Source organism: Vicia villosa, unplaced genomic scaffold, assembly GCF_029867415.1.
Source record: "Vicia villosa cultivar HV-30 ecotype Madison, WI unplaced genomic scaffold, Vvil1.0 ctg.000015F_1_1_6_unsc, whole genome shotgun sequence".
Classification (NCBI taxonomy): Eukaryota; Viridiplantae; Streptophyta; class Magnoliopsida; order Fabales; family Fabaceae; genus Vicia; species Vicia villosa.
In genome coordinates this window covers 28673-42308 of record NW_026704949.1, presented here as the reverse complement: position 1 = coordinate 42308, position 13636 = coordinate 28673, and the positions used below count along the sequence as shown (strand labels likewise).

Here is a 13636-nt window from a genome sequence, read left to right as displayed (position 1 = left end):
TTTGATTTTCTCAATTGTTATCACGATTGGGTCAAACTTTAGGGGGATATTAGAATTTTCTCAACAATTTTTTTGTAAAAAATATCCTCCCTAAAATCTCTCATTTGATTAATTATTTCTTTATCTCTCATTTGATTAATTATTTCTTTAACTTTAGAATAGTAATGTTTAACTATCTCAAACTCCTCATGCAACGTGTTCCACGTTTCTTTGTCAGTCTTAACTTCCATAATTCTTTAAAAAATTGCATCAGTCACCGCTTGTGGCAAGGTGAACAACACCTTAAATTTTTTTTGTTTATTTTTCTTCAACTCTCTTTCTTGAGTTACATTAGGAACTAAAGTATCCGCGGGAGCGGTGAGACCTTCTTCTTCTTCTATGTCCCATAAATCTTAAGATGAAAAATGTCCCCATTTTAACACATCAGAAATCATAATTTTCACCATTGAAAATAAGCTGAAATAGATGATGATTGAGTGGTGTTATCTATATCTTAGAAAATTATTGGATTGAGTTAATAGTACAAGAGAAATTTTTAAAAGTAGTTGAAAATATTTTAAAATATTAGGTAGGTAATATAACTATGTCCAATGTGTCACTATTGGTATTTGAATAATTGACTATTGATATAAGATAGTTTTAAAGAATTGTTTAGAAAGAAGGCTATAGGATTTTTTGGATGATCAATTACAAAGTACCAATTACCTATTTATAGGCTTAAGTCATCAACTTCTCAATCGTATCGTGGTGAATATTTATAAATTATTTTAACTCTTTCTATATGTTTCACAATAGACTAGTATCATAGTAGTTCTAAATTTTTGTAACATTTTCTTATAAACTATATCTAAGAGAATTCTAGAAATTTGTAGCAATTTTAACACATGTTCTTGTTTCATCTAATTTTATATTATTTTGTATTTTTGTAAAATATATCTTTAATTTCAATTTTTTCTCAAGAAATTTAATTAAGAAAAGGAAGAAAATTTTGGAGTTTAGCTAATTAAGTAGTTAAACATTTTACATAAACCTACTTGGAACACCACATGCAAGTTATTAATTTCCATTGTCATATAGTTTTTTTATGTTTCCTGTTGCCAACTAAAACCACATGCATATGTTCAGAATATGTTTCCTCCTCTCTCTATATATACAAACATCCGGAACAATGAAATTCAAAACAGCAACATTTTCATCAAACTATAGCAGAAATCCTCAATTTTTGAGATATCCAATTTCATCAAAACCATGGCTTATTGGTCTGCAGAAAATGCCACAAAAGCCTTTCTCAGCACTTTGAAAATGGTCAGTATATTAATCATTATTTTTCTGTCACAAGTTTTAAATTAATATATAATATATTATCTTGTAAATGTTTTCCTTTCTACAAACAATGAAGATCTAATTGCATCCAAGAATTTCCTAGGAGTAGCTTCTAATAAAGTGAAGTTCATGATTGGCAAAGAAGCACAAGAATTAGATGTATTAAACAAAGTTGATTTTGTGGCACTTGATTATAATCTTGTGAACCATGAAGAGATTGTGAAATTAATACAAACACTACAACACGGAAGGCCTTTAAAAGCGCTTATTTTGGACTATAAAAGCGCTTTAAAGCGCTGTCAAAGACAGCGCTGGTGTAGGTAACAAAAGCGCTTTTGAAAGCGCTCTGGTAGACCCTTCTTATAAGTGCGCTTTTACAAGAAAAGCGCTCTGGTAGACCCCCCCCTATAAGAGTGCTTTTCTGGAAAAAGCGCTCTGGTAGCCCCCCTATAAGAGCGCTTTTTCCAGAAAAGCGCTCTAGTATCCCCCCCCTATTAGAGCGCTTTTTCTAGAAAAAGCGCTCTGATAGCCCCCCTATAAGAGCGCTTTTCCAAAAGCGCTTTCGTAGTGCGTTTTTTTAAATATTTTTTATGCTTTTTTTTTAATCTTTGGCAGCGCTTTTAGTAATAAAGCGCTTTAGTAGGTGGCCCTTTTGTAGGAACAAGCATACACCCACAAATGAGTTTTTGATTCATGGCAAACATCACAAGCAACCCAATACAAGAGCACAAGTGAATGACTCAAAGAAAATGAAGCTTTGGCCATGTCTGCATCAATTAGGTCGACCTAAGCCACAACTAGGTCGACCCAAACTGAAGCCAAAAACTGCATACTTCTGCTAGGTCGACCCAGAGCTTCAGCAGGTCGACTCAAAATGGAGTAAAAACAACATGCCCCTGTTAGGTCGACTCATTCCCTAACCTAGGTCGACCTAAACTGAAGAAAAGTCTCAGGAATGCAACTTAACTGATTTTAGGTCAACCCAAGCTACCAACAGGTCGACTCAACTGGAAGCAAACACATCTTGGCCAAATCTGCATCTGTTAGGTCGACCTAACCAACAAAATAGGTCGACCTATTTGCTCATAACATGCAAAATTCTGTGTTTCCCTTCACAGAACCTGCTCCTTTATATATTTCATCTTGTCATTTATCATAATGAACACCAACAACTGAAAGATACACAAAGGCTTCTCATCTTCGTTCTTTATCAACTCCAACACAATTACACACAATCATTCTTGCGTTGAGGGTTAGTGATCAAGTTCGATAACGTCCATGGAACGGAATTGAAGATTCCTAGTGGGTGAAGATTTGTGGGGTTTTTGGTGAATAAAATACGCGGGTTTTGTCCTCCAAGATAGGTGATTCTTTGGGGGTTTTTATCAAGAGGTTTCATCAAGGATCAAGCTGAGAGTGAAGATTGAAGAACAAGGGTTCAAGCAATTCAAGACACTGCAGAAGGGATCAAAGTGAAGCTCTTGGAATACCTTGATCTGGCTCAAGATTAAGGGGGAAGAAGATTCAAAGGATCGACATAATTGGTTTATCGTTTATCGCTTTGTTATCTTCTTTGTATAAACTATTTTCATAGTAATGGAAAACTTCCCAATTCCCGTTTGGAATTTGGGGCAGATGTAGTCGTAGCGAGGACGATCGACGAACTGCCTGATCAAATATCGTGTTCTTATCTCCTTTACATTTTTGTTTATGTTTTGTTCATACCTGGTTATAATTGCAATTTGATAAACGATTCAGGTGTTAACATTGTGCATTAAGACTCTGTTTAAACATCACAATTCATCACACATTGAATCACCATCAATTGAAATTATCACCAAGTGTTTGTCTTTTTGCTTCAACCATTATCAAAGCATTGCAAACAACGTATATCAAATTAGAAGTTAATCGATTCTCACTAGAGCAACGAATTGATTCTATAGGGTATCCTTTTATCGTCAATCTCAAACTGTTTTGTGGTTTTATCACATATACAACCTTTTCAATAGTTGTCTGGAATAGACGCGAGTCAATTCAGAACCGCTTTCGCTTAAGTTTGAAATAATCCCGAAAAACTCTGAGAGATCTATTCACCCCCCTCTAGATCCTTAAGCCTAGCGTCTAACAAGTGGCATCAAGAGCTCTGGTTTATTCCGTGCTACGTGAAACACTTATTGGAAAGATGGCTTCCGGACCTAAAGGGGCTCACAATAGAGCTCCAGTTTTCAACAGTGAAAACTATGGCTATTGGAAGGATTGTATGTGCGTTCATATCAATGCCATTGATAGGAACATCTGGACAGCAATTGTCGATGGTCCATTTCAGATTACCATGACAAATGCAGCTGGTGCCATTGTTCCAAAACAAGAAAATACTTGGGATGCAAATGACGAAAAGAGATGTGCATACGATTGGAAAGCGAGAAATATTCTAATCTCAGCTCTAGGAGTTGATGAATACTATCGTGTTTCCCATTGTAGATCCGCTAAAGCTATGTGGGACACATTGCAAGTTGCCCATGAGGGAACGGATGATGTCAAACTAGCTAGAATCAATACGTTAACTCAAGAGTTCGAACTCTTTCACATGGAAGATGGTGAATCCATTGAAAACATGCAAAAGAGATTCCAATAAAGGAAGCAAATGATCTAAATACCTTAGACATCACTACTCTCTTCGGTAAACTGGAAGAACATGAACAACATCTTAAATGCCTTGACATGCATGAGAAAAGGACAAAGAAAGAGAAGAACATGGAGAAAGAGGTAGAGAAGAAGTCAATAGCTCTAAAAGCTTTAAGCTCCAAGACCTCAAAGCAAGAGCTAGAGGACAGTGATACAAGTGATGATGAAGAATCAGATGATGAGGAAATGAGACTGTTCGTGCGAAGATACAACAAGTACATAGAGAAAAATAGAGCAAAACACTCCGGCAAAAGCTTGATTAATCATAGGAAGCAATTCGACAAGTCCAAACAAGATGATAACAATAAAAGAAAATCCAAAGGTACTTGCTTCAATTGCGGCAAAGATGGTCATTACAAACCGGATTGTCCATATCTCAAGAAGGAGAAAGACAAGAATCAAAGAAAAAGTCACAACAAGTCTAGAAAAGCTTATATAGCATGGGAAAGTGATTCTTCAAGTGAAGACTCATCAAGCGATGAAGAAGAATCGGCAAACTTATGTCTTACGGCTCATCAACACAAGAAAAAGAAACGTGTAAGTCATCTTAAAACTGAACTTGTAGATAAGGTATCTCATGCTCAATTAAAATTAGCTTTTGAAGAACTACATAGAGATGAAATTGAAGCTTTCAAACTTTTGGCCTCAAATAAGAATTTTTTTTCATATCTTGAATCAAAAGTTGAGAAGACCGAAAAGGACATGGAAGCTTTGAAACAATCTATGCTAGATATTCAAAAGGATAAAATTGAGGAAGATCCTACATCATGGTTTGGTTGTGAGACATGTCATATTTGGCAAAAAGAAGTAAGAGATCTAAAGGCCAAATTAGATAAGGCTCTACAGCCAAAAGTGACTTTTGCGGTTGATCCAAATAAGTTCAAAAGATCGTATACTCCTTTATATAGTAAATACACTTTTGTACCAAAAGTATCAACTAGCAAAACAGCATACTCTCATCATATTACTTGTCACTATTGTTGCAAAAAGTGACATACCATTGAAAAATGCAAATTTAGGAGGATTTTAGTTCCTAAAGGAGTATTTCAATGGTTGCCTAAGTGCAACAATTTATGTACTCACCACCTAGGACCCAATGAAGATTGGGGACCTTCCACTCTAAATTAATTTTGCAGGAAAAGTGTCTTGACATTGCCGAAAGGTTGTGGTTCCTTGATAGCGGATGTTCAAGACACATGACGGGAGACATATCACTCTTTGTTGAGTTCCACGCAAAGAAAAAGGGGTATGTCACCTATGGAGACAAAAATCGGGGAGCTATACTTGGTAAAGGAAGTGTAGGTAGCCCGTCTACCACAACTATAACTGTTGTGTTACTAGTAGAAGGTCTTAAACATAATCTCCTAAGTATTAGTCAATTGTGCGACAAATACTTCAAAGTAACTTTTACAAATTCTGGCTGCACAATAGAACATATTAAGAAAAGAGGCATCATGTTTAATGGCATATGAGTAAACTACATTTATATGCTAAAACTTGGACAAAGGCATATTTTTTTTCTCTCAATCTAGTAAGGCATATAGGCATATAGTTTCTCTCAATTTATTTACTACTTATTGTTGAAGAATCAGTTCATGTGTCCTTTGATGAATCTTACTCAAAATATGTCGAGAAAGGTATCTCTTTTGATAGTGCAGGCCCATCTACTGAAGACATTGTCAAAGAAAGGGAAGACGAAAGTAAAATTGTTGCAAAGGAAGATGCTAAGGAAGAGAAAGATGAATCTCATGATAATGTTGAAAAAGAAAGCATCTCAAACAACGAAGAACTTCCTATGACCTGGACAAACGTAAAAGATCATCCAATCGACAACATAATAGGTGACATCTCAAAGGGCGTTACAACACGCTCCAAGATAAGTAACTTTTGTCACCACTTCGCTTTTGTTTCACAATTTGAACCGAAAAACGCAAAAGACGCATTACTTGATGAGCATTGGCTAATGGCCATGCAAGAAGAATTAAACCAGTTTAAACGGAATGATGTTTGGGACCTTGTCCCTCATCCGGGAGAACATCAAGTAATCGGCACTAGATGGGTTTTTCGAAACAAACTTGATGAAAACAGAGTTATCACTAGAAACAAAGCTAGATTAGTTGCTCAAGGTTATAATCAAGAGGAAGAGTGAATTTGAGATGAGTCTCATGGGAGAGTCGAACTTCTTTCTCGGTCTACAAATCAAGCAACTTAGTCATGGAACTTTCGTAAGCCAAACAAAGTATTGCACAGAATTGCTTAAGAGATTTGGAATGAGTGAGTCAAAGGAAATTGACACACCTATGGCAACAAATAGCAACCTAGACAAAGATGAAAAAGTATGAAGGTAGTTCATGATCAAATCAAGGATCGTGCCACATTGACAAGAGGATTATACTCCACTCTACGCAATGATGACGAGATACCTGAAAATTGAGAAAGTGGTAACATGTTTGTTGTTCACTTCCAAAAATATTATTGATACTATAATATGCTATCAATTAACATGTTTATAGTGACTTCATATATGCTTCTCCATATATCTCATTTACATGTATATGTTGATCATCATTACTCATAACATACCATGTTTGGGCATTCTAATAAGTAGAATCAGCATGTATCCAACATCCATAAGTATCTCCATTGCATTTCAAGCATTTGAAGCATTTTTGGTCGACCTACTATGCCTTTGAGTTGACCTACTGAAGATTTTTTGTTTTGTTTGGATATTTTGTTCGCTTGGTTGTATTTTGAATATGTTTGGATATTATGCTCTACTTTTTTACTATTATGCTATGCAAGATATCTTTCTGTTAAAATTATTATGTTACTCTCTTCTACTATTCTCTTGTTGTCTATCTTTTGTTGTTGTCAAAGGGGGAGATGTTTTGAGAGTACGGGGGAGCTGAGTACGGGGGAGCTTAGTACGGGGGAACTTTCGTCATTCAATCAAATATTTGCCATCATCAAAAAGGGGGAGTTTGTAGGAACAAGCATACACTCACAAATGAGTTTTTGATTCATGGCAAACATCACAAGCAACCCAATACAAGAGCACAAGTGAATGACTCAAATAAAATGAAGCTTTTCCCATGTCTGCATCAATTAGGTCGACCTAAGCCACAACTAGGTCGACCCAAACTGAAGCCAAAAACTGCATATACTTCTGCTAGGTAGACCCAGAGCTTCAGCAGGTCGACTCAAAATGGAGTAAAAACAACCTGCCCCTGTTAGGTCGACTCATTCCCTAACCTAGGTCGACCTAAACTGAAGAAAAGTCTCAGGAATGCAACTTAACTTATTTTAGGTTGACCCAAGCTACCAACAGGTCGACTCAACTAGAAGCAAACACATCTTGGCCAAATCTGCATCTGTTAGGTCGACCTAACCAACAAAATAGGTTGACCTATTTGCTCATAACATGCAAAATTCTGTGTGTTTCCCTTCACAGAACCTGCTCCTTTATATATTTCATCTTGTCATTTATCATAATGAACACCAACAACTGAAAGATACACAAAGGCTTCTCATCTTCGTTCTTTATCAACTCCACCACAATTACACACAATCATTCTTGCATTGAGGGTTAGTGATCAAGTTCAATAACGTCCATGGAACGGAATTGAAGATTCCTAGTGGGTGAAGATTCGTGGGGTTTTTGGTGAATAAAATCTACGGGTTTTGTCCTCCAAGATAGGTGATTCTTTGGGGGTTTTTATCAAGAGGTTTCATCAAGGATCAAGCTGAGTGTGAAGATTGAAGAACAAAGGTTCAAGCAATTCAAGACACTGCAGAAGGGATCAAAGTGAAGCTCTTGGAATACCTTGATCTGGCTCAAGATTAAGGGGGAACAAGATTCAAAGGATCGACATAATTGGTTTATCGTTTATCGCTTTGTTATCTTCTTTGTATAAACTGGTTTCATTGTAATGGAAAACTTCCCAATTCCCGTTTGGAATTGGGGGCAGATGTAGTCGTAGCGAGGACGATCGACAAACTGCCTGATCAAATATCGTGTTCTTATCGCCTTTACATTTCTGTTTGTGTTTTGTTCATACCTGGTTATAATTGCAATTTGATAAACGATTCAGGTGTTAAAATTGTGCATTAAGACTCTGTTTAAACATCACAATTCATCACACATTGAATCACCATCAATTGAAATTATCACCAAGTGTTTGTCTTTTTGCTTCAACCATTATCAAAGCATTGCAAACAACGTATATCAAATTAGAAGTTAATCGATTCTCACTAGAGCAACGAATTGATTCTATAGGGTATCCTTTTATCGTCAATCTCAAACTGTTTTGTGGTTTTATCACATATACAACCTTTTCAGTAGCGGTTCGGAATAGACGCGAGTCGATTCAGAACCGCTTTTGCTTAAGTTTGAAATAACCCTAAACCCTATATCTACATCATTATAGTTCCTGTCAAACAAACTAAATCATGTAAAGTATGAATACAGAAAGTTTCACATGTAACTAACTCATGTCAAACAAACTAAATCAGTAACATCAGCAATATTATACTTCAAATCGACACAAATCCTACATGACTAGTTGCTGAATATAAAATTGACACAAATCCTCTTTGATTTCTTCCAACTTAAGTCTCGTGTAAGAAACAGCACGGAATTCGTCAAAGTACTACAAAAAAAACATAATATGAATGATTTTGTTAAATGTAATAAATTATAAGAAATTATCTTAAGTTATAAATTCATACCGGGATTGGAATCTCTAATTGATTCGCTTGAAGGATTTATTTCATAAACCTCAAAACATAGTATCCGCAATCTGAACTGTTTCGCTGTTGCGGACACTACATAGAAAAACAAATAAGATTTTATAGTTGTCTTATTTTATCAAGTAGCATAAATATTATAAGCAAAATTGTGAAAAATAATGTACCTGCACGTTGGTCCAAGTAATGTTGTTTGATTTAGTCTGGGATACCTGTGCGTCTCTTTGACTTCGGAACACTTGTATTGATCTAACAAAAATATAAAAGCATATGTTTAGATCAGTCTCACAAATAATTAAATATATAAATATACACGAATATTTAGAACGATCCCACTTGCAAATCAATCATTTCCTTCATAGCCGGATAATTGGTCCAGTCACCATTTACCGAATTTAGATAATACACCACTTCTCTTATAGGGTGCCAAGTATACGTCTATGTCATTTCCTGGTTGTTTAGGCCCATAAATTAGCATAGATAACATCATGTACTTACGCTTCATACATAGCCACGGAGGTAGGTTATAAATCATAAGAATCACAGGCCAGGTGCTATGCGAGATACTTTGAATACCATGCGGGTTCAATCCATCAGTAGACAATGACAAGCGAAAGTTTCTTGCTTCTTTTCCAAATTCAGGATAATCAGTATTAACTTTCATCCACTGTGGTGAGTCTGCCGGATGTCGCAACTTTTCATCAATAATTCTTTCATCTGCATGCCAAGTCAAGTGTCTTGAATCGGTCTCACTACGATACATGCGTCTAAATCTCGGAATTATAGGAAAATACCATAAGACTTTGGCCGGAGACAACTTTTTCTTATATCGAGGGGCACCGCATTTAGGACACTCATTCAACGCTGCATACTCGTTTCGAAACAAAACGCAATCGTTTGGACATGCATGTATCTTATCATAGCTCATGCTAATAGAGGACAACATCTTTTTGGCTTCATACGTTCGATTGGGAAGAACATTATCCGTTGGTAGCATATCTTTCATAAGGGCTAATAACTCTGTGAAACTTTTATCCGACCATCCATTGTCCGCCTTTAAGTTGTACAACTTTAACACCGCAGACAATCTTGTGAATTTTGAACAACCATCATACAACGGTTTCTCTGCATCGCTTACCAACCTCTCGAACATTTTGGGACAATCCTCAAGATCTTCTTCAAGCGCTTCTGCAATCTCTTCGACTCGATCGTAATCGTATGTGTATGTGCAATCGTCGCTTGAAGCATACTTCGTATTACACCTCGACTCAGCATTCTTGTTACTTTTCTCACCATGCAAACTCCAACCTGTATAACTTCTATCAATTCCAAACCGTAGTAAATGCGACGCCATCTGTCTCCCGTCAACCTTATCCCCATAACAGCAACCCAAGCAAGGACACGTCATTCGAATCAGGTCTTCGGAGTGCGCAACCGAAAACTTAACGAATTCCCATACCCCTTTCTCGTATTCTTTCGACAATCATTTTGAATTCATCCATGTCTTAATTAAGCTAAACAAATGCTTCTTGGTTTCTCTATCAGGTACTAAGGAATTTTGTCAAGATAATAAATAGCTATCATCATTATGTCTTGATCAGAATACCTAATGAGATCTTATAAAGTGTAAATAATAGAACACCTAATCAGAATACCTAATCAGAATACCCGATTTCTTAAAGAAGACATTACCTTATTTCAAGGTAATATAAGTCCACAAACCAAAAAACTGATTGAGAGACACTAAATTGAAATTAAATAGAACCATAAACAATAAACTATAAGCAGAAAACAACAAACTATAAGCAAGAAGAAATGGATAGTAACCTGAGTTAGACTTGATGTGGAAGATGGGTAGGTTTGAATTGGCGTTGTACAAGTAGAAACCAGAGACTTCAAAGTAACTGTAAAATTAAACACATACACGATGCAGTTAAATACACCACTACTAACAAATATCAAAATAAACCCAATCTAGAACTCAATTATTTAAAATGATATGAAATCAATTATCAATTAGCTAGTAACTACAAACAAGAGAAAGAACAGATGCATACATGTGTACCACGGCTTGTTCAACATACATTGGTTCGTAAATGAGATGCTAGTTCATTAGTCCTAACAATTAACCTCAACTAACAGTCTAACTTTATAACTAACTTACAACATAACCACTAGTAGGATTAAGTGACTTAGACTTTTAAAAGTAAAACATGAAAATTGTATTATAAAAAGAATAGACAGGTGGATTCTATTGTAAGGTAACTCTATTATAAATGCTTAAATTTTTAATAATCGGATTTAGATAAAAGCATGGATAACTTATGAAGTTAAGTTGTGCAACCTACTTAGTTGTTATTTGTTGCTATCTTTTTAAAATAGAATCTTAATTTTTTTTCATACATTACTTTTAATGTGAAATGAAATAAATATCGAATTAGTAATGCTTTGAGATTATAAGAAATCAAATTACACAAAATACATATTATCACTTTCAAACATATACGTATTTATACAATTAAACAAACTTTAGTAACAAAGGTCTCCATTTTTCAAAACTCTACTCCTTTTAAGAAATGAAAGAATCCTCACTCATATTTTAGAATCAAGTAAAACCAAAAAACATTAAAGTGAACACAGTTTCTCTTAATAATCATTTGGTGCAGACAAGTTAACCCTCAATTGAACTACCCATTACAATTCAAATAACTCAATGATATGAACTGGACTTGTTAAAGACAAAAAACTTGTTTAGTCTGTCATAAAGTCAAACCACCTTGGATTCTTTTAATCAGATTAGTATTATCAGATTGACTAATATGTGTTCTTGGCATGTGCAGATCAGTTCCACTTTGTAGAAAAAAATGCAGGCTACTTCTAAATCCAATATATCAAACAATTGACAAAGAAGAAATTATGCAGTAAGTAGTACATATCATAACATAGCCAGTCGAACAAAAACAATTACAAACAAAGCAAAAGAAAACAAGCTGACATACATGAAGATGACGGCGGCGGCGGCGAGATGGTACACGGCGGCGGCGACGGTGAAGAGCTTTGATATATAGAGTTGTGGGAGACGAAATGGGGGCGACGACAGTTTTCTGGGTGAATGGTTTTTGCAGATTCGAAGTGGGGGCGACGATGGTTTTCTGGGTGAATGGCTTTTGCAGATTCGAAGTTGAATTTGTGGAAGATTGGTTTTCTAGGTTTTCTGGGCAGTTAGCGTTAATGGGAGAAAAAAAGATGAATTAGGTATTCTGAAAATGTAATATAAAATTTTGTTTTTAAAAATTTTAATTTAAAAAGGCTATGACAGCGCTTTTGGAAAGCGCCTTAGTAGACATAGCTATACCAGCGCTTTTAAGGGAAAAGCACTCTTGTACCCTACCCCCTATAGCAGCGCTTTTGAAAGCGCTTTCATAAAGCCACCTATAAGAGCCCTTTTGAGAAGCGCTTTCGTACCCCCCCCATATAAGAGCGTTTTTTGAAAGCGCTTTCGTAACCCCCCTCTTCCAGAGCGCTTTTTTTGCGTGTTTTTTTAGCGAAACCTATACCAGCGCTTTTTCCTAAAAGCTCTTTAGTAGGGGTGCTGCAAAAGACAAATCTGGCATAGTGAAATTGGTGATGGTAATAAGAAAAAGGGTGTAGTTGTTGTTGGTTATAATGCATTTAGTTGTAATAGGTCATGGAGATCATGTGGATCAGAAACTCAATTGCTTCCTATTGGAGAAGGGTTGTTGGTGACAAGATTTGGATCTGGATTGAGTAAGAATGGTCGAAGTCGGTGGATTGTGAGAGTTGATAAATGTACAGGTGAAGAACATGTTTATAGAATTAGACTTCCACAAGAAAAAGTTATTTAAGCCTCATCATCTAGCCTAACTGTTATTACTGGCCAGTGACAGATTGGCATAATCACATGATCGTGATTCTTGACTGGTGTTGATCAAAAATGCATAGTTAACTTAAATACTTCAATCTTGATCTCAGAGTTCAGATTGACTGATTGGAGAGAATTTAAAACTTGCAAGCAGTTCTCCATTTATTTTTTTGGAAAAAGATGTAAAAACCTAGGACTTAGTCCTATTTCAAATGTACAAAACTATAGATTTAATTATATTATCAAATTTGGTTTGAAATATTTTGTTAATGTTGCATTGTTCTAAACCGGAAGAGATTGAATGCACTCATTATAGATTTTATTCACGTCTTCTTTGTATCTCATGAAACGGGTGACAAGCATGGTTTTGCAAAGAATATTATGGTAAAAAGTTGATCTATGTAGAGAATCCCACTTAATAATAGAATAAGAGTTAATTGTCGTCGTTGTTATCTGGGTATGAAGATATATTAAATTCCTTAAAAATAGCTATTGTTTTGATTGAATATGGAATAAATTAACAGACACAATGAAAAATTAAAAAACTACACTACTTGAGTTAGGCCTTTTAATTTATAACAAATAGCATGAATCCATGTGAAACAAAGGTAGCATTCAGCAGCAAGGGACAGGTTATATTATGGGAACACAACCTGTTCCAACGAGGGACAAGTGGTTTTGTCTCTAGTTTTGTCCCTGCAATTACATCAACAACCTTCATGTAATTCTAGTTGAATAAATAATTAGCCAAAGTGCAATATTTATATTACAAGCACACTAGTACAATATGTTATCTTCTATTATTATACCAGAGTGCAATAGTTATAACTAGCATAACAATAGCTGATTGATATTTCCTGCTTGTTTAGTGAATCACTTCCCTCACGTTTTCTCTTTCTTATATCCATGCATCATCATCCTCTCCGATGCATCTTATTCTTCATGAATTCCATTTCTTCACTCATTTTCTTAGTATGAGCTACATCATCTCAACTACAC

The 13636-nt window shown here is 35.5% G+C and overlaps 1 pseudogene; it reads left to right on the top strand.

Moving 5' to 3' along the window:
- Window positions 1–1248: 1248 nt before the first annotated feature.
- LOC131621960 (uncharacterized) lies at window positions 1249–12620 on the top strand (annotated as a pseudogene).
- The last annotated feature ends 1016 nt before the right edge of the window (window positions 12621–13636 follow it).